This window comes from Denticeps clupeoides, chromosome 20, assembly GCF_900700375.1.
Source record: "Denticeps clupeoides chromosome 20, fDenClu1.1, whole genome shotgun sequence".
NCBI classification, from domain to species: Eukaryota; Metazoa; Chordata; class Actinopteri; order Clupeiformes; family Denticipitidae; genus Denticeps; species Denticeps clupeoides.
In genome coordinates this window covers 2,981,314-3,003,925 of record NC_041726.1, presented here as the reverse complement: position 1 = coordinate 3,003,925, position 22,612 = coordinate 2,981,314, and the positions used below count along the sequence as shown (strand labels likewise).

At 45.7% G+C, this 22,612-nt stretch overlaps 1 pseudogene; it reads right to left on the bottom strand.

Annotated features, from left to right (window-relative positions):
* LOC114770598 (CUB and sushi domain-containing protein 3-like) overlaps window positions 1–22,612 on the bottom strand; it is a 272,842-nt pseudogene that overhangs the window by 141,651 nt on the left and 108,579 nt on the right.

The window sequence follows — 22,612 nt, the reverse complement described above, 5'->3', positions numbered from 1 at the left end:
AGCGCTCGGAAGAGTGTCGCCAGGCACAGAGCCATTAATGAGAGAGAATATCTCATGGATGATGTATGGAGAGAGCCGAGCTGGGGCACAAGCCAAGCTACTTTAAGTAAGTAAGCAAGCAGATGAAACCACACGAGGTCCAGCACAAAGGACGGACGGGCTGCCCCTCCCATTATTAATATCACCAATTGCGAGAGAGCATTCGGCGTTCAGCTATGTTCTCGGCTTTTTTTTCTCTGTGTATTCCTGATTTAATGGGAGTTGTTCACTTTATGGCACGGTACCAGAAGAGTGGAGTAAATGGAAACAGAGGGGCTTAAAACCCCGAGGACGGCCCGTGTAGCTGGTCAGTCATAAATGGAAAGAGATAATTCTCAGCCCTTGTATGTCACGGTAGAAGGAGGCAAAGCAAACACCTTTTTTCCCTTCCCCTCGCGGACACATCATTTACCAGTAAAGGTCAGACGAGCACCGGCGTGCTAACTGGAGACTAGCGCATGGCATAGATTAATTCCAGAACAAGATGTAAATGTCAGGTGACTCGGCATGCATGCTTTCTGGCATGGTGCTTAAGCACAGCCATTTTGTTATGTGGGGAGAGCATGGGAGGAACACACGCAGAAGCCAGCAGGTGGCTGACATTGTGCAACCTCCAACCAGAGCAGGTATTTCCAGTAGAGTGAAACAGGACAAGAACGCCAATAACAACAACAACAACAATAATTATTATTATTTAAACACAAACAAACACATTGATTAATTAATTAATTAATAATCCTCTCTCAGGATATAAATGTTTCCTAATGTATGAAATATAGGGGTACATAACTTTACATTCAATTATAATAATAAAAAAAATGTTTTTAATTCCTCGACAGTATACTTCATAGATTTGTGCATCTTCTAATTTGCACTAATTTGTAAGCTCTTTATAAGCTCTATTTGCACTATTGCTCATGCACATCTTTCTCTTTTGTCATGCTGAGTACTTACCTAATGAGTCTTTTCCGTTGCTTTAAATAGCTTTGTATACATTGTCACGTCTAGCTTTTTAGAATCTTGTCATTCTTTTATCTCTGATGCCACCCTGCCCTCAACCGTGGCACAGAATTTGTTTGCATTGCAAAAATACTAATTGAATCTCAAATCTTACTCAGTAAATGTGCACATGTGGATTAAATTAAATCCAATCCGATGTCTAAAAACAAATTAAAAAATGCACCTTAGTGGATAATAAAAGCGTGCAATAAATTAACCAAACAAAATATAACTACCATCACCCCTGCACCCCCAACCCCCAAAGACAGCAATACTTACACACCCGTGCTCATCGGCTGTGGCAAATTGGTTTGACAGCAATGGTGGACTAAATCGATAGACTAATTTGAACTCGGTCGATAGCAGGCTATGATGAAATATCATTATAATGAGCACATTAGAAAATATTAGCCACTTCCAATATGACTAACGATTATTTACTCTGTTTCCAGACAGGACCCCATTACACACACACACACACAGAAACACTCAGACAAAAACAAGGAATATTGCATGCAATGTAGACCACACATAACAACAAAAATGCAAATGTGCACCCTAATGCAGACTATTAGCATCTGGGGAGTAGCATGGGTGCTAATCTTTCGTGTAATGTTTTTATGTATGAGAAACCTAAGGAGACACACACACAGCAATCATGTCGACCATTACGATAAGGACAGACACAGTGGACAAAGAGAACCCAGAACTCACCAGATCGTTGGTGGCTCTGACCCTTCCACCTCCAAGTAGTCGTATTTCTCCTCCGTCTGGAAGTCTGTAAAAATGATGGAGATGGTGTCTCCGGGATCAGCAAGTATGGTCCACGTACAGTCCGCATTATTGTAATATTCACTCGGGAAATTGGGACTCGATATGATGCCACTTGAACCCCTCAGAGTATCACCACATGTGTCCTCAGCTGTCAATCAAACATGGAAAGATTTCTGTTAGGAATCTGGCTTTTTACTACACAGCGTATACATCAGGAAATAACAGCTGAACCTTTTATTTAAATGATGGCCTTCTCAGGGTTTTTAATAAAAAAAGAAACTGATGTTAAATATCTACAGAATCAATTAAATATCGTTTGCCAATTTGTCGTTGGATTCATTGGATCAGCCCATTATTTGCAGCTGAAAGCCACTCTGTTATATATACATTACAGATTTGGATTTTTTTACTTCCCACCGGTGTGATAATGGGAAAATGGGGTGGGAGTGGAATTGAGTTGCTGACGCGCATTAATCCAAAAAAAAAAACTGCAGTCAACCGCGGCTGAGTTTCCGGGTCTGACTTGTTATTACGAGGCTCTCCGGCGCTCAGGCCGTCTCTCATCTCTGCCACGGGGTTTAATGGGCTCCACTAGTACTTGTTGAGAGTAAAGCGAAGCGAAAACAAAACTAAAGGAGGGAAAAAAGGTCCCAGCTGCATTCCCCAACAGACTCAGAGCATTGCTCTTGTCTACTCTCTTTCTACAAAGACTCCAATTTAGTTTGGAATTTTAGTTATTTTTTTTTATGTATATTAATCAGAATAATGTACAGATAAAGACACATGGACTAGTCTGTGCACACATGATAAATTATATACATATAATTTATACAAACAACCATAGACCCATATGTACATACATTATAATGTGTGTATGTACATATAGCATATACTGTGTGTATATATATATATATATAAAGCGTTTCTCCCATGGGAGAATCACTTTAAAATAAAACTTTGGACAATCCATTTAGACAGAATCAGATACGGCGCACATTGACATGAGCGGGTCAAGAGGTCATGCCAATGCAGCATACACGGGTGCACACAACATTTACCAACACACTCAACCATGCAGACAGACAGCCATACCAGAAGCACACGAGGGCACATGCACTCACATACCTTGCACAGACACGCATATCCAGGCATTAGAAATGATGTGTTTCATTGGTTGTCCCCTCACATTTGTGTATAGCTGCTCTCAGACCTGCTAGACCACAGTGCTATTGAGTTGTGTGGGCTACCAGGAGGATTACACAGTCGGGTGACTGGTGAAAAGCCACTGGACATAAATTGTTCACAATCACGGAGGCAATATCAATAGCATCGATGAAAATAGGCGCTCAGCTCTTAATGTCACTGAGCACAGGATTGGCAGCCTAATAAAAGTTCCATTACGTAAAGAGAAATGAAAACACGGATGAAAAATGGGGATGACACTGTCGATGCTTCTCTCCGTGGTTTCGCTCCCTTTTTTACTGTCTAAGATGGGTTAGTTACACGCTGTCTAGTCAGGTGTGGCATCCAGCGTGATCCTACCATACGCAGTTCAAGAATAAAGGGACAAAGACTCATTCTGGCATCCTGTGGTACCGTGGCCAATCCACAGAGTTGGCACAATACTGACACCAATTCATCACGCTTCATCAGCAATCACTTTCGAAATCAAAAGATATTACTTACAATCAGTGGCCTGATCGTTCATTAACAATCTTCCTGATCAACTAATAATACATTGATTGAAAACTATTAGCATTCTTATAAAGTGCTTACCTACAGGCCCATTTGTGCTTATTTTATGTATAAAAATAAGGACACCTTACTGCGCACACACGATGGACAAATTTGAGTTGCTAATGCACCCAGTATGGACAGCAGAACGATTCACACGATCCTAATACACAGAATACGTTATGTCACAAATCAAATTGTGAATATTCATCATTAGTCACACTCATACTCCTTCCTCAATCATTCATTAAACACCATGTTTCTGTCCTGTTTTATGCATTTATCTATGAAAATCCTGATTACGTCTTTGACAATACACTAGCACAAAAGCCCCATGCTTAGTGTGCAGTGCTGTGCTTTGTGCCAGTTTGAAAACAGTGCCCTTAGCATGCATACAAATGAGGCGCATATCCAACAGACAGTGGACCCAGCACTGTCTTGCCACTTGCTCAGATGAATACATTCACATTTAAGTGATGACCAGCAGCTGATTACTGGGAAGAGTAAAAAAAAAGGCAGAGCGCAATTTCACATTAGCATTGTAATGCAGGCCCACCAGTCTGCTGGCCTATGATAAATTCCCTTTAGGCAACATTCTTGTCAGTCATTTGTAAATCAATTTCTGCATTTACATGTTTCCTGTAGTGCCAGCAAGTGCACCACCACCACCACCCAAGAAAAGCACAAAGCACCGAGCTCAGCATTTTATGTGAAACACAAGTAATAATCACGAAGAAAACGAGAGAGATTGAAGGAACGAAAAGCTCATATCAGCCACGCAGGAAAACCACCTAAGTACAACATGTCCCAAATTTCCATAGATACCAGGGCCTGTAAATTCCTGAACATGGGTTCATGCGTCCGCTCTCGCAAGCCTTATCGACAACAGCACACTATGCCAGGTCGCTGCTCTGTGCGGCGTGGGCTGGGGAAGAGGGGGCTCGAGGGGGACTGAAACACAGAAATGGCTTCTCGGGTTTAAAGGTGCGCTGTTGCCGGTAGATACGGGCGCTGGCGTTGACGCCAGGCAGAGGGCCTGTCACGGCTGTCACCGAACAATCAGAAGATGTCAATGGCGCGATCTACAGTGGAATACAGAAGGCCTCGGGAGACGACCGGTCTGCCCAGAGCCCACTAAATAATGCTGTGTGCCCTATAGAATCAAAAAAGCACAAAGGCAACAGCCAATAGATAAAACAGGACCAGGCTCATCCATAATTATTAAGTAATCCTGAGAGTATGGTAAATATTTTATAAAATACATCAAAGTAATTGCATCACGTCCCTTAGAATTAAATTACTTGTAATGGACGAAGAGCATAGCTGAAGTCACGCATGAGAGCCATTGCTGAAGAGTGCAATCATTGGGAGACTGGGCATTCGGGTCTATAAAAATGAGTTCTGAAAAAAGAAAACCATTAGCGACTTCCATAAGTCAGGATTAAAAGGCCTGGAAGACACGATTTGAGCGGCTGGATGGTTTAATTAGAGGGCGTAGGCACATTTACAGATATTTCTGAAAATGACAAGAGGCTGAAATCAGTGAATATTATGCATTTTCTTATGGTAAATACCAAGTACTTGGTGAAAGGAAGCATATCCGGGCAGTGCGCTGTCATGGATCAGCAGCCTCCATTTTAATGCTGTTATCCAGACGAAATGCTCCTATTTTCCATTCACACGTTGACTTGCCCCCGCGGATCAGTTGAGGGCGGCCTTTTCGCATCGGAGACCGGAGGTGGAATCCGAGCTTGATTGAAATGGTTCATAATCCCTGCGACGTGATGGCCGTGGGTGCCGGTGGTGGGATGTGGTGATTGAGGGACGCTGGGCGGCGCTGGGGGTAACTCGGGACTAATCCAGTCACCAGAGAGTCATAGAAATGAGAACCCGGCAGAAAGGAGAAATCAACACAATGTGTATATGTGTGTTTCTGTCAAGTTTTAAATCACTGTTGTTCCTCCATGATTTCTGATGGAAGAGACAATGATCTAAATATCAGTCAGAAACATTCCCTCAGGCCAGAGTGAATGAGAAAGCAGGGAGGTGATCCATTTTTTATTCTAAAGAGCGTGGTGGATGCAGTATTGATCGGACGCACAGGGGAGGATCTGGAGAATCGAGGCAGAGAGATCAAAGGCCCTCCACTCGCCTCCAGGGGGGGTCGAAACACACTCTCAAACAATGAAGGCGCTCTGGATTTCACTCACACGCAAAGCCAGGTAAAGGGAACAGGACTGAGGCGAGGGGCTTAGACGGATGTCCCGAATCTCTGGCCCCTCGCCTGGTCCGCTGGTGGCTCAAAAGCTCTCTGTTGCAGGGAATCGGAGCGTCTTCCTCTGCCAGCATCTCTTGTTGTCACGCCGACCATTCGCCCGGCAGCGCGGAGTCGGCGATTGTTGCCGAATTCTCTGAGACTGATGTCACGGTCTGTGTAACATGCTCTGCCTGGCACGCCGGAGCCCTTCGGGGATCCTTATCAAAAAACAGCCATTATGGAATTGATCGGACGTTTTTTGTTTCCACTCCTTACCTGGCAAGGCGACTGGCAAAAAAGGGCCTTAACTGAAGAGCCCCACAAATGACCCCATGAAGCCAATATGGGGCTGATCGGGCTCGTCATTGCGCAAGTTGGTACGTTTTTCGTTTCCACTCCTAACCTGGCAAGGCGACTGGGGGAAACACTGAAGAGCCCCACAAAAAAACGCGTAATGGCCTTTAATGTGCACAATTAGCCGTGCTTCATTAATATTTTCTACTATGACAAAAATGTAGATTGTGTGCACTTGGACCCAATGGAAAGCCAGTCATGTGCCTTGTGTATTGCTGCGCCGGTGAACATTGGTGCACAAACTTCCCTCTACAGGAAGCCATTATATCTCCCATCGTGACTGACAAAAGGCAAAATTTGACTAAACGATTACATACAACACCATTCAACAAAGGGGCTTACTCCCACGTTAACCGTAAAACCCATTTTCTCAGCAGCATATTTTCCATCCAACGCTAGTTGGCTGCTGCACAACATTGGTTCACGTTAATTATAGCACATATATAGTTCGAACGAAAATAGCCGCCTTTTGTATGTTGCACCAGGCAAGCAGGTGCTGTGAATTCTCGAAGAATCCAAATTCTCTGTGAACGTATTTACTTCCTTTGTCATAGAAGCTACCGTGTGAGGGAGTTCGTGTTTTCGTCCACACTCGGCACTTTATTAGCCTTCGGAGGGAACCTTCCCAAGCTCGCCTTCACTCCACCACCAGTGGCGTGCAACCGCCCGGAGCTACAAAACACGTCAGGCCAGCCCCCCAGACAGCAGGGTTGTCTCATAAATGAAAGAAGATGCATTAAATAAGTTATCCGCTAAAATAGTTCTGTTGCCCGCTGTCTTTTATTTTGACAACGGGCAACAGAGCTTTTATTTTCGCTCGTTTCTCACATCTGTCCACGTGCCTCGCTCATTTCATGGGCGCCGCTGATTTATGGCGAGCTGGAAAACTTATTTATTTTAACCGTAGGCGGGGAATATCAATCATTGACATTTTTTAAAACTAATGTGCGAAAACAGCTTGCGGCTTGGTTTTGGTGTGGATGAAACCCGAGTGCCGTTTTTTTTTCCGGCGTAGCCATCACGTTGTTGGGAAGTTTAGTTAAAACAGTTTGGTTGGTCTGCTTTTTAAAGGACACAGTTTACAGCACACGGAGTGGGAACTAAATATAACAGCAGCGGCTACAGAACTCCAAACGTAAGAAATAAGAAGTCAAAGCCCTTTTCATTTTTTTTTTGCCATCTCTGCATTTAACCGCCGCCCTTGGTGAGCAGTGGGCAGCCATGACAGGCGCCCGGGGAGCAGTGTGTGGGGACGGTGGCACCTCAGTGGACTCGAACCGGCAACCTTCTGATTACGGGGCCGCTCCCTCAACCCGCTAGGTCACCACCGGCCCGAAAAAGACCTCCCATAGAACTCCCATGCAGAAAATCCAAGATAAAAACGATGCAGATGTGTTCTATCTCGGGGGGCCTGAAAATGAGTTCTGAAGGACATGTTCGCGCATTTCAGATGTTTGCAAAAAAAAGGCGTCGATTCAGTATGAATGTCCGAGAGGCACGTGCACCACACCCACACCACACACACCAAGACGCCTGCTGCCTGGTTCTTGATGGGACAGTGGGGGCTTGTGATTTGGGGTGAGCGCAAGGTTCCACTTAGGCACCCAGGACGAAGGCAATGCCCCCACACCCAACATTGTGGGAAACGTAGACATCTGGTCGTGAGCAGAACCATCAAAACGGTTCATATTAATGGCGTCATACGGAGAATCCAAGCGCCACTGTGCATGTTTGCGGTGTCTAATTATGTCTCCCGGTGACAACGCAGTGCAAATGTCACTGTTTGTTTGCTCAGACCGACCGGAAGACGTGTGTCAGATGACGGCAACTGTGACAAGCAGAAGTCGGAAGACGACGAGGACGAATTCCGTCTCCACTTGCACCGCTGGTCAGCAGTTGGAAGCTCAGGCGGGCGTCTCTGAGAAACAGTCCCCCGCGTCCGCCGAGGCCGTCCTGTCATACATCATTCCATTACGACGGCATGGACACACTTCCGTCCGTGTAGCATCCGCTTCCCCGGGGGCACGGGTGAAATGTGATGCGCCGCGCTGTAAAGTTTGTCCGCGTGCATTTTATTTCTTTCTTTTTTTGCCGCTGATGAAATATGAATTTGTCAGGTGTCTCGGAGAGAAGGGCGGAGAAGGAGTGGAACGAAGGGAAGTTGATTGCACGGCCTCGGGTGGGAGCTCTGGGGAGTGGTTCTCTCTCTCGCCGCGCTCGCGGTTAAAAAAGGGAGGGAAAAAGCGTCGCCGCTGACAACCCTAAACACGCGCTCGCATGCAAACACACTTCCAAACCCATTCCGAGCGCGCGGATCGGACCCGTGGAGAGTCCAAAGCCCCCCCCACCCGGCGCTGCCGCCACTCGCCGTGATCGTTCCGAAATCCACATGCCCACCAAATGACTTTTAGAAAACTTCGAGCGCTTCGAGTCCCAAAGACGGTCTTGTGTTTGACGTTCGGTGTGTTGATTGCCGCGTGGGCGTCTTGGAGGGCGCTCGTCCACGCCAAGGTGCTCCGGAAAGCTCTCTGCCGCAACGGGGGGAGGCCGCGGACGACGTCCGGTGCTTTTTCAGCTGTGAAGATGGAGGAGACGGCAGGCCGAGCGATGCCCGAGGAGTCGGCGGGGCCGTGCGGGGGGACAGCGATATAAATACGAGGCCGGGGACAACTCGTCCAGGGCCAAACAGTCTGTTTTCTGGCCGTTCAATTCGTCACCGCGCTGCTCTGGGAATCTTCCAACATAAAATTTTTCAAAACAAAGGCAAGACATAATAATAACTCCAGTACTCACTGGTGTCCCATATGTATAGGTCCTATAATTACTTAATTCATTAATGTATTAATTCATTTCATATTTAATTTACAGCATTTACCAGATGCCCTTATCCCGAGCGACTTACAGTCAGTAGTTACAGGGACAGTCACCCCCTCGAGCAACTCAGGGTTAAGTGTCCTGCTCAGGGACACGATGGTAGTAAGTGGGGTTTGAACACGGGTCTTCTGGCTCATAGACGAGTGTGTTACCCACTAGGCTACTACCACCATAATTGGGGCAGTGGTGGCTTAGCGGTTAAGGAAGCGGCCCCGTAATCAGAAGGTTGCCGGTTCGAATCCCGAGCCGCCAAGGTGCCACTGAGGTGCCACTGAGCAAAGCACCGTCCCCACACACTGCTCCCCGGGCGCTTGTCATGGCTGGCCACTGCTCACTCAGGGTGATGGGTTAAATGCAGAGGACAAATTTCACTGTGTGCACCGTGTGCTGTGTATCACGTGTGACAATCACTTCACTTTGTAAAAAAATAATTAACATTATTAAAAAACAACTGCTTTCATAGTATGGGGCCTGGTGGCTAATGACCAGTCAATGGTCTCACACACTTTTTATTATCCCAAAAATATGAACGTGCTTTGGAAAAAAAGTTACTTTCACTTATAATATATTATATATACTTATATATATATATACGTTTTTTTTTTTTTTTCTTCTACTCTGTACTTGAGAGACATCATCTACTGGAATCAAAGTCCTTGATGGCCAATAAACCCAATTCTGATTCCGATATCATGATATAACCTGATATTCTTGAACGTGTCCAATGTGCGGTGCCTTGTATTACTTTTCCAAAATGTCCTGCAATGGAGTCAATCGGGTTTGACCTTAGGTCCCAGTCCAGAGATCTCCTCTGCATACAGCGTGAGGGGAAAATGAGGAGTCCGTATTCCGAGCGCAGGTTCGTTTTTTGGCATTTCCCCCCCCCAGGCGCTGTCAGCTGAGTAATCGTTCTGAAATAACTGCTAAGCGAAGAAACGACTTGGCTCAGCATGCGGCGCCGAGCCACGCCCGGCCCGCGCTCGCGATGATCACCTCCTTTCCCCGCGCGGTAATAACATCATCAGTGCTTAAAGGATGCAATCAGGGGAGGGAGCGGCCTTGCTATTGATAATCAACAACGCAACGCATGTAAAGACTTCATCGAGCAATCCATTAAGGAATAACCCCGCCGGCCCCCTGAATGACAAGCTCTGCACCTCAGGGGGTCGGGTGTCGGGCTTGCTTTTCCAGGCCCGACGTGTCACTCATCCCAGCGAGGGGTCCTTATTAATTCCTGAAGATCCCATTCGGCACTTAATCTGCTGCCGAGTTAACCGTCCAGCGCAATTAGGGCTTTGGAGGTTCTCCAAGGCTGGGCTCGGGCCGAACAGGCCCGTCCTTCGGCTTTATATTTTTCCATTTGCCTACCATTAAAGCACTTTGTTATTTATGTGTCCGTTATGAGAGATTAATACTGACTGCCTGCGCCCAGGACGCTTCTCTTTGGCGCGTCGTCCATCACCGCGGGATGGGCATTTGATCTGAAGTAAATCAGGTTAGGCGGGATTTAATCAGTTTCCCCGTGACTTTGACTAGTTAAATGGCCGCATTTAATGACAACCGCGGAGTCGTCTGCCCCGCCACCCGGGCGCATCGACGGGGAAAGAGCCGGAAAGAAAAGGCCCAACTTCTTCCCAAAAAAAAAAACGTCTGTTAATTAGCGCACTTAATTACAAGCTGAGCCCTGACCAGCAGGAGCGCGATCCATCCTACGCATAAGTAATTAAAAGATAGCAGAAATATTCACAGGCACCTTGCAGAGCGAGGAGAACAGCTCCGCTGGACAGGAGCGCACTGGACGCCCACATCCAGTCATGCTAAGGGCCAGTCGAATAATACCCTTAAGCTGTTTAATGGACGTTATAATAAAAAAAAAATATCCCATAAATCCCATAATCTTTTGACGTGAATGAGATGGCGCTGGAAATACGCGTGGTCTTTGGTTACGGAATTACGCACACCAAGATTACCCGGCTATTACATGTTTAAGGTCAGGCCATAAAATTATACGCTGTGTTTTTTTTTTTTTTTTCTCGAGGTGGCGGAGGCAACAACTTTGAATGTCATCCATCTCCTGCTGACTCGGATGGAAGGATCTGCATCAAGGTACATGAGGCCATCAAAGGAGATTTAGTGCTCTGTTGTCTAAATGGCCCTAATGATTTAATCGGATTATACTTCATTTCTGAGGGTTTAATTATCTATAACTCATCTTCAGTAATCACATGCTTATCATGGGACCAGGGCCTACATTAAAGACTGTGCGTAAATTGTATTTATAGGTCATAATGATATGTTTTGATGAAGATTCATTCAGGACGTTTAAAAACGTTTAACTCTAACCAGACGTTTTCCCCTGTGTGGTTTGTTTTAAATTTTAATTTTTAGTGTAAGAGATCTAATGGTGGCCACTGAGTACAGTTGTTTGAGTTTTGGGTCTGAACAAGAAGTACAAGTTGTTATTTTTATATAAACTGCGAAATATTGCTCAAACTTGACAAGAAGCACTGGAGTTCAAGGAGTCGTCCTATCAAACAAACATTTTTAATTATTAATGCGTCTATAGTGATTTATTTATAACTGTACACATAAACACATAAATAGAAGTCTCATCATGAAACACAGTTTTATTTTTTTCATTAGACAGAAGTTCACAACAGAAGAGAAACGCTACTGTTGTCACCAAAATTACTCTGAAACACCATGACTTCCTCAGATATTTCGGCATCTCAATTGGGAGGCAAATGGCCTCATCTAATCGGGGGGAGAAAAGAGTCATGGAGAAATGACAATGCCGTTTTTTTCAGGCCTTTCCTTCTGTCAGGAGGGCAGACGGAAGCCCCGAGGAGGCCAGAGCTGACCTCAGGGCTAATGAGGAAGAAAGAAATGAGGTTAGATGTGCTATTCTCTGCGAGTTGGGCATGATGGATGGGCGCACGTGAGGGGACTAGTACTTATCAAGACCACTATATCACACAATGCCAGTCACCAGAGACTCGAATGGGCAGAAGGACTGGGTATAACCATCTATATCCATCAGACAGTTAAAACGTCGACAACAAAAAAAGTTATTAATCACTAAATATTACGTAAACACAAAGTAATCTCATGAACAGTAAGGCAATAGGGAGCTGTCCATGGTGATGACACCTGAAGTTCTCATTCGGAAATATTCTCAGATTTTTCTACTTACCTTTATTATTAAAATGTAAAGATATAAAGACACGGTTCCATTAATCGTATGACATTGGATGTAATAATCGTAAATGTCATGGCACTAAAGGAAAAACATCTCCAGCTTTTTACGGAGGGTGAGGGAGTTTGTGCATATTTTGTGGGTGTTTTTGCAGCAAACACGTCTTGATGAAAATACAGTAAGATACAGAACCATGTGGTGCGTTTCACAACGGTTTTTGGATCTTAAGGGTGGCTATATAGACTCGGTGTCATTTTCCCATCAGCCCTCTTTTCCTTTTAAGCCCACGAGAAAACAAATAAATAATTAAGTATGGTGGCAAACTGTCTTTAATAGTGACAACAGCTCATGAACTGTTCCAGAAAAGGAGTGACGTCAGCCGGGGGCTACCAACGTAAGGCGTCCCATTACATGGCAAAAGTCTGTCTCCACCAACACGGTTGCAAATGATGCCATCATCACGCGAGGCTGGGATGCCTGCCCAGCTCCCAGGCTCCGTGAAGTCACCTTCAGCCCTGCCGCCTTCCCAGCAAGGGAGATTCAGCACAAATTATGCATGCGCGCCGTTGATATTTTACTGCTAGCTGCTAATCCCATTACTCCAATGCCCTTGATGAGAGACTATTGATAAAGTGTAAAGCTTGTTATTGGATTGCAGAATTATTACCCCCCCCATTGCTCTCTGTGTTTGCACTGGGGTGTGTTCTTTTTTTCATTCCCTCCCTGCAAAGCTGTAAAATGAGAATGTCGGGACTTGGATTTATCGAAGTTTGCATCTTTCGTGTCCTGTTAGAGTCATTAATTGCGGACGTGTCTGACTAAATATGCTTTTGATTAACGATGCCGATAAATAAAGGTGAACACAAACGACGGGCAAGAAAGTCGGTGTCTGTCGAACTGCAACGCATCCCCGCCTCACGTCTAATCCTCGTTTGCATTTGAAAGCTCTCCACATCCCATGCTTCCTGAGCACACACTGCTGCAAGACCCCTTGAACGAGGGTGCCACAGACGGCAATTTTGCAGGCGCGTTGCACCGTGGATGCACACACCCATACAGGTAATTAGTACTTTCAGAGCTATAATCAGCTGCACTCAACGTACTGTGCAGAATTGAGTGGCTCCCAAGGGATGTGAGAGCTATAATTGTGATCTAAATTTTTATTTTTTTTTTAATTTGAATATAACTTCCATTTGTCACAGACCAGTAGAAATAGAATGTCGCTGGCAGTGAAGGGAAAATACATGGTAATGATAGCATTAGCATAATGCTGAATGCCTAGGAAGGCTTGACGTTCTGTCCGACAAGGCTGCGGCGCATTTGTTAGTGCGTCGGTCGTAGCCCAGCAGCCTCGGCGCAGAAGCGTGGGGCTGAATGCAAAGATGGAGAACTCCGCTAATACACTGCCTGGGGTGATGTGGAGAGGAGGTACAACCCTTTGGTCTGGTACAAAATCCACTTTACAGGAATATAATAGGCTGCATAGATGTTGCGAGTGAGTAACTCTGACTGGGCAGGATAAATGTTTAATTTCACAATGTGTCTGTGTACTTAAATATGAAACTCTACCTTGGCATAGCATTGAATCACCCTTGGCAGACCATGAAATAGCTGTTATAATCACTTCAAGATAGTAAAATACGGCAGTTCAACATGGGGTCAATGCAATTTGCACCCATTATATAAAATAAGAAAACAAATATAACTCTTCATGCCTCTCAACAACAGCATAAAAGAGGCCATTTCAGACATTTTACATAAGTCATGTGCAAGTTGAATTCAATTTAAATGTGTTTTATTCTACATACATGAGTGGCCGCCACTTGCCATATTGTCTTGGTTCCTCAGATCCTGGTATCACCTCATTGTGCTCTGACAACATTTCACGTTTTTAAGCATTTCGAGGCCATGACACCCTCTCCCTCATCGTGCCTTTGCTGAGAGTAGCATTTGTAAATGTACCATTTTATATTCAGCTACACACCTTGAACTGCATAAAAGTAGCAAAATTACGACTGCAAATGGCATTCATTGAAGCCTGCTGCAGGTTTTAAATTTGCTACTTACAACAGGGTGTACAAAGTGTAAGTAGTATACATTGCTTTTCACTGTTGGGTATTGCAACTTTCACCAGAGTATAAATGCCACATGCCAAAAATATCGTTATGATATCGTTTAGATTTACTTATTACTGGTCGTTTCCAAAAAAGAATCGAGTTTCTGAGAGATGGAATAGGCCAGGGCCCATACTCACACAGCATGCCAAGGTAGGACTGCTGCATTTAAATTCGTGATGAATAAAACGAGCAAATGAACAATTAAAGACTCATCTCAGGGCTGGTCTTAGAATACAGATGAACCCAGGTGACCTTTTGGTCACGTTTGGGAGAACAATAGCCTGTCATCTCTGACATGCCCTTCTGCAATCTAAACAGCCACCCCTGATATAATAATTTTTTTTTCTGTGTAAACACCCCCACACCACGTTCTCACACCTCCCTACTGCCAGCACCCGGCATGGTGGCTCGCGTCAGCCGCGCGCCTTTCATCTCTGCCAGCCATCGCCGCGCGAATGACCCCCTACCCAGGCACTCCCTCCGCCCTCTCCCGCCCACCCTCTGTCGCGTCATGCATAAACATGCTCATCCAGCCACCGGAGACCCCCTCCCGGCACCAGCGGGAGCCTCCTGAGAGATCCTCGGCGAGTGTCGGCCCAAATCTCCAGCGCCCCGCCGCCGAGCCACGTGCTCGCACACCGAGAGGTTCCCCTCACATGAAAGCGTGTCAGTCACCGGGGATGAGGCGAGCAGGCTTCTTCTGCTCAACACCCGCAGCTGTGGAGCAAGTACGGACCCTTGCCGTGTTTCAGGAGAGTAGGACCCGTTATATAACTCTTCTATTCAATTAAAAAAATACTTGCCAGCAATGTTTCACTATTGGCTATTCTCAGAGAATAAAGGTATACGGATGGTGAATGCATACAAAAATGTATATTGAAACCTTAAATTCCACCCTGAAATAAAAAAGAAAGTGTGTAAAATCAGAAAGAGGAGCTTAATGACAACCACCTCAAGTTTACAATCACTCATTGTTCGGAGACCTTATAATGCTTTATAAACCTTATAATCAGTGGGGTAAACTATCTAGGTTCTGCCTGATGAGTCCAATTTCTAAATATTAAGTAACTCAAGAAGTGAAATGATCGCTCGCTCATTGTAGTTTTGTCTCAAAACTAGTTCAAAGTGAAGCGACTGTCATTGTGAGACACAGCAGCACAGCAACACAACGAAACGCGTCCCCTGCTTATAACCTTGGTGAGCAGTCGGCAGCCATGACAGGCGCCCGGGGAGCAGTGTGCTTTGCTCGGTGGCACCTCAGTGGCACCTTGGCTGATCGGAAACCTTCTGATTACGGGGCGGCTTTCTTTAACCGCTAGGCCACCACTGATGCTAAGCCTTTCCAAAGCCCTTTGTATGATCCTGCTCCATGCCAACCGCCTGCTTTTGACTTTTCTTTTGATCGGCCTTGTCTACTCCTGGATGTTGCCGACTATTCGCTCCACCCCTGACGAATATTCTGCCTCAGCACCTGATTTTCCAGTTCACTCCTCCATCTACATTCTGGTACAGCTACGCCACGGTATAATGAGGGGCGTAAATATCCCACGTGGTGGCCCGGGGTCTAGCCGGTAAGGAAGGGAACCCGTTATCGCATGGTTGCTGGTTCAAATCCCGATGCGAAGCGCCGTCCCCACATACTGGTCCCCGGGCGCCTTTCATGGCTGCCCACTGCCCACTGTGATGGTTAAATGCAGAGCACACATTTCGTTGTGTGCACCGCCCCGATAAAAACGCCCCAACGTGACTGACTATGACAAAAAGGTCTTCGGTTCGTCATGAGATTGTGACTACAGTAAAAGTGAGAACACATGTTCGAACACGAACAGAGGTGCCCAATTTAGAACGATGAAAAAATACACAGGCCTCTCCCAAAAAAAGCTGCAAACAATGACCGATCCCTTCCTGCAGACCCCCGTCTTTACATCTCCCAACTCCTCTATCTCCCAAGCCCTCTATCTCGCCCTCTCCGCACTCCAGCTGCTTCAAGGCGATGCGACACGCCGGCTTTGTGTCCCCGCTCCGCCGCGGTGTGTTCTTCGCCCACAGCTCTGGCCCCCTTTGTTCCCGGGGAGCGCGTGGGGCTCGGAGATATCCGCCTCGTCACCGCGTGGCTTCCCTCCGAGCTCCGTTGGCAAGGGCCTTCACCTTCGGGCCGATTGACGCTTGTGCCTTATCTGCTGACGGCCGCGTGTGTGTAGCTACGCGGGACCCCCCCTGAAGTTACCGAAGGAACGTCAGGAACGCACACCGAAGGCGGCCGGAGCGATGGCGGTTTGTTTCGGTTTTACCCCAGAGCCGAGTTCACAAAGCCTTAATCCCAGCGTATCCCGCCACAATTTGCCATTCACACATTCGCTTCTAATCAATGTGGGCAAGCGCGCTCCTTTTTTTTTTTTTAAGGGAATGGGATTCGTCACCGTCTACACGAAGCTGGCGTCGTCCCCGCGTGCGCACAGGGGAGCCAGGCAGGCCGACGGGCAAAAATCACACAGCCGCGCTGTTTGCCGAGGGTCTCGGCGAGGCATTATTACTTTTCCACGCGGCCGTCACATCAATCGCCGGACCCGTGGCGGAGAACATGACTCTCCAACGTTCACTTTCATTATACCCCCCTACCCGTCTTCGCTTCATCCACATCTGCCGCCAGTTCTCCTTTTGACTGGGAAAGTTCACCTGCCAGGCCAACGGCGCCAATCTCTGACGGCTGCTCAAATAAACCGTCAAACACCCAGCGGGTAGAACTTTCGACAGGCAACTCTGCAATTAGTGTCAAGTCAAAAAAAGAGTGGAACCTGATTTAAAAAAACCACCGAAATTTCCCCTCTTTCTCCATTTCCCAAAACCTCGTTCATCCGACCGACGGCTCTGGCCCGGGGCAGGAAATCGACTCATTTACAAGTTGGGATCGTACGCGTGAGAAGGTTCCCACATCCGCGTTGTCGAGGCTGGTTTGAGAGGCTTGATGTGGTTCGCTACACGCCCGAGCAAACTTGGTCTTGGGAGAGAGGCCGCCCGCCATCAAAGGGAGGATCAAATATCTTGAACGGCCCAGCGGGAGACCCGGGATTACAGGCGTGCCGGGGTAGAGCGCCGTTGGCACCAGCCAAGCGATCGCTATTGTTCTTCGCACTTTAGGAATCAATTTACAAACAGTAATTTGCATTAAAAGCCTATTAGCCCCTAATCACTCGAGAGGCTGTCATGCATATGCTTTTTTTTTCTGATACATACAGTATTTTTTTATTAATTAGCAAAGCTCAGTACCTGAGCAGCTAATGAATGCAAGAAAACGTACAGATGAATGTGATGAAAATTGTCAGTGCAGCGAATGCTGAATAATACCACGTGGTGTGGCTGAATAGATCCTCAATTGGAATGAAATGACAACATCTAAAATCTGCCTACTAGGGCAAAAAATTCTCAATATCACCATTCAACAACCACAACTGCCAGAGCCCATCCTGGGACACTGGGTACACTACCAGTCAAAAGGGGTTAGGGAGACTAAAATGGAGGCCGTTTTGAAGAATTTAATACAGGAAACATATTTGATTCTTTTTGTAGCTTTTGTGCATGTTTGATTAATCTGATCTGCCTCTTTGTACAAACATGACTGCTTTGTTTATAATTTATGTTAAAAACATAAACGTGTAATATTGGGTTATGTTTGCAATATTTGCATATTGGTTCATTGTACACTTGCAATATTTGCAATACTGTGGTCTGTAGCAGTTGCTAAAGCATTTCACTGCATATCATACCATATGTGACAAATAAAATTTGAATTTGAAATTTGAATTGTCATTATCAAAATCGACTTCATGAGATGCTCATTAAGATGAGTGAATGATAAGAAAGTGTTCAGCAGGAACCTTCAGGACTGTTGGGAACACCTCAGGACTGATAGAAGCCGAAATGGTGAATTGCTGCCATCACGGCAAAAGCTCCCTGCTTTGGAGAGCCTAAAACGTTCAGCTTTTTTGCCTTTGCTGTTGTTCTAGTTCATTACACATCATCCATTGTGCTATTTAATAGTCCTGCGTCTTCAGTTTTGTTCTATAATGTACTAAATGCAAAACCCATGAATGTGTATGTGTGTGATTTGCATTTGATTGGTCATGTAAATAAATCATATTTGCATGCAGTTGCATTAGTCATTTTTCTCAGGAAAAGTATACATTTCTTATTAGCAGCATACTCAGTTAACACTTTTACAGCATGCTTAACTGCACTTTGTGTGTATTCGTGAATAAAAGCCTGATAAATTGCAGAAGTGGAATCTATATAATGAGAATTCATTATTCAATCAGCAGACATACCTTAGCATTCAGGCCCACAATGAAAGGATAAGAGAAGAATAATGTTTAATTTTAACTGTAATTCAGGGAAAAGAGACAAAATAGACAAATGGTGTGCTAAATTGCTTCAGATGATGCTTTGGATTCGGGGACATTCACTTCCTGTGAATGACAAATAACAATTAGGACAGATGACTGGAGAGAATAATGAACAATGACGACTGGAGATGGAAGAGCCAACAAAGCAAGAGAGTTGAATTCATCCAAAAATCAATGAATAAAATTAATAAAAACCTTAAATCACAGGTCTTTTGTGTATGAGGCTGTTAATCAGGTATGCGAACGAATGGAAAAAATAGGAGTAGATCCCTCAAGTACATGCTCAAACCATTGTATCTAGAAGAATTTTTATCAGGACTAAATTTTGATTAGACTACATACATTTGAGTGCTGGCTTCCATCCGTTTATCTCCAGCTTCCCATATAACGTGGCCAAAAAATAGCTTGTTAATATTTAACGGTGGCATTAACTGAGAGTCATTTCCAGAGAGCCGAACATGAAAAAAACGAAACCAAAAAATTATTTGATGATTATCAATAGCCAATGGTCCCTTGTGTCACCTCCTAAAACCTACCATGGGCTGACCTCTTTAAAAAAGTACAATGTTAGCCAATGGTTATCCGGCTTCCCCTATGACACGCCCATTACTACAAACTCGACCTACAAACATAAAATACTTTCCATAGGTGATAGTGAAGTGAAATTTGTCCTCTGCATTTAACCCATCACCCTGAGTGGGCAGTGGGCGGCCATGACAGGCGCCCGGGGAGCAGTGTGTGGGGACGGCGCTTTGCTCAGTGGCACCTTGGCGGATCAGGATTCAAACCGGCAACCTTCTGATTACGGGGCCGCTTCCTTAACCGCTAAGCCCCAACTGCCCCACTCACAGCTTAACAGCTTAGTCCTACTCTGAAGCCCGTACAAATACACTGGGTGCAGGACGGGGACTCACCCAGGGTGGGGTGCACACACACCATTCACACACTCCCAGCGCACATATATTTTTTTAGGTGTCACGACGGGGCGGAAACAACAACTTCTGATTGGTCTGTGGCAACTTCCTGGGAGTCAAGTGCATAAAAGAACTTTCTCTTGTGGACTCTGGGCACTTTCTTTTCCTTTTCCATTGGGAACTGGGGGGTTTTCTGAGTCTTGCTGACTCTTCCTCTATCCCTTTCTCCTCTCTTTTATTTCCGGGTTTTCCTGTAACGTTGGTACCTTTTTTTTACATACAATATTTACATGTAACTGCAGAAATAACCTACTGGTGCTAATAAATTAGAAACCGTTCATTCTTTTTCCTCTATTGTGTCACGCCTCTTTAAGAAATATTATTAGTGTGTGTGCAGTGTGTGTGCATGTGCGTGTGTAAGTGTTAGATTCGTCTGAAATACTTATTGAATAAGTGGGTTTTCAACTGCTTCTTTAAGGTGGTAGTATGGAGCCGGGCAAGTTGTTCCACCAGCCAGGGACAACAAAGGAGAACAGAGTCGATTGGGACCGGAGACCCTCAGGTTCAGACTTTTGCGCCAGAAGAACCCCGATGAATGCCTCGAGGCGCGCCGCCACCTCCAACCTTCTTTTCTCTCGGCCTCGAGTGCTCCTCGAGACGACGCCCGCCGCTGGCGTCCCAACCGCCGGGCGGGCTGCGGTAAACACTTGCTCGGCTGCGCAGATTGAATGTCATTATCTGTGTTTACTTATTTATCCTCTGGAAGTTCAGCAAGGAGCGCGGGGCTTGTTAATTATACAAGAGGCTCCTTTTTTACTCCTGTAGCTAGATTGATGCGGGAGCATTATCACGAAGAGTAAGGCGTTTTCTATCTCTTTTTCGTTTGGACACATTTCATTTAAAGACTCATTTGCGAGTAAGATTTGTAAAAAATTTATATGTTTTTGTACTATTGTTGCCGGCAGCACAGTTAAAAGTAGTTACAAGACGTTAATGTTTAATACTGTATGCAAGATTTAATATCGGAAAAAATAGCTTGTTAATATTTAATGGTGGCAGTAACTGAGAGTCATTTCCGGACTGCTGAATGTGACAAAACAGAAAAGAGAAAGTACTTGATGACTATCAGTAGCCAATAGTCCCTTGCGTCACCTCCTAAAACCTACCGTGGGCTGACCTCTTTAAAAAAAAAAATGCAACGGTGGCCAATCCATCAAAGGAACCTTCCGTAGTGACCTTTTCAAAAGCTTAATTTCCTGTTCTGCCGCACGGCTCGACGTTTGCGATCACAGCTACTCCACAGGTGAGTCTGTGACAGGCAGGGCACAGCCCGAGACGAGCCGCCTGAGCCGGGCATTAAACTGTCAAACCCTGCCGACACCCCTCGCCCATCCATCATCCGGCACGAGGCCCATCGCGCCTTTTCCACTCCGCTTAGGTGCCTGTTCCAGTGCCGACTCCCGATCCGGAACCCGTGTCACGAAACAGAAAAAGCCACGGGTCTGGATCTGAGGTGCCGCGATGTCACCCAGTTCCCGCTGGACTCCAAATTTAACTTTAAGTTGTTCCTACATCGCACCGTTTTCTATGTGACTAAAGAACATTGCTTTTGAACTGGCAGAGATCGGAATTAGTTTGGAAAATGAAATAAGGAGCCTGCTTCTGACTTGTTGTGTGAACTCCGCTGGCACCCGGGCCTGAATGAGGACAAACTTTCGAGGTCCCGACCCAGGCGAGGGCGACGGCACGCCTCAGCATGCATTGTTCTCTGCGCGTTCAGACATGCCACGAGTGAGCGTGGGTGTCTGTGACACGGGTTTTGAACCTGAAGCAGCGAATTCGAACCAATTAGAACAAGGAAAAGCGAGAGAAAAAAAACAACTTAAGCATCACTAACAATACAATTTCAGAAAGTGAAGAGCGCTGCCCCGATAATACGGCCTATGGTGTACATTTTGGGATCACGGTCCACTGCCAGCGCCGTTATTGCGGTCAGGAAGAGCCCAAGCAATTCCTCCATGTATTTTAATGAGACATGTCTCCGTCCTCATTAACCGAATCTGAGATATGGACCCGGTTGGCTATTGCCATGGATACTGACACCCGGGGGGACACGGTGCATTTCTCGTTTTGCCGTGGGCAAGACAGATGCTAAAACAACTAAAAGCTTCATTAAAGGGCGTGAGAGAAAAGTTAGTGAAAGGAACATGGTGGTGGGCGTATAAAAATAATGTGACACATTCGCTGTGAGAGCCTGCTTAAGAGATGAACATCGAAGTAACCGTCACGAGGGTTTCTAATATTAAGTGCCCCAAATGCAATATCTGTCACTGCCGTTAAGGTCGTCCATAAAAATAGATCAGATGGCGGTTCCAAAAGGGTTCCGGAAGACAGAGAACTCTTCTTGTTTGACGTGTGCTTTGTCCAAACATGCAAGCACTCACATCAAAAACGGGACAAAAATATCCCGCCCGTTGATCTGTCTTCACCAATTCGCCTGAGACAACCCACTAAGTTTGTGTCGTATATTTCAATAATCCAATATCCGCAGAATGTCACATTCCTTCATGTGAAGACACTAAACCTTGAAGAAACGGCAGCAAATCAGGATGTGAAGGACGTTTCAAGGCATGGTGATGACCTCACAGGCCGCTCACACTGTGCAAGATCAAGTTGAACACGTAGCGGCCAGATCTTAATAATGCAAGCTGCTTAGACATCACCAAATGCTGAGGACAGCACGCACACGTCTGCAAGCCCCGTCTTGTCCACCACCCATCACCTCTCAACAGGCTGTGGCTCCCTCATATATAATTTACTTAATCGCGCATTCATGCATCCAGTTTCTAAACCAGTTCAGGGTCACAGGGACCCACGTCTACTGTAAACCAGCAATGTATTGCAAGTAGTCAGATTGTGCACAGCGCAAACATACATTATGTAATCTGTATATA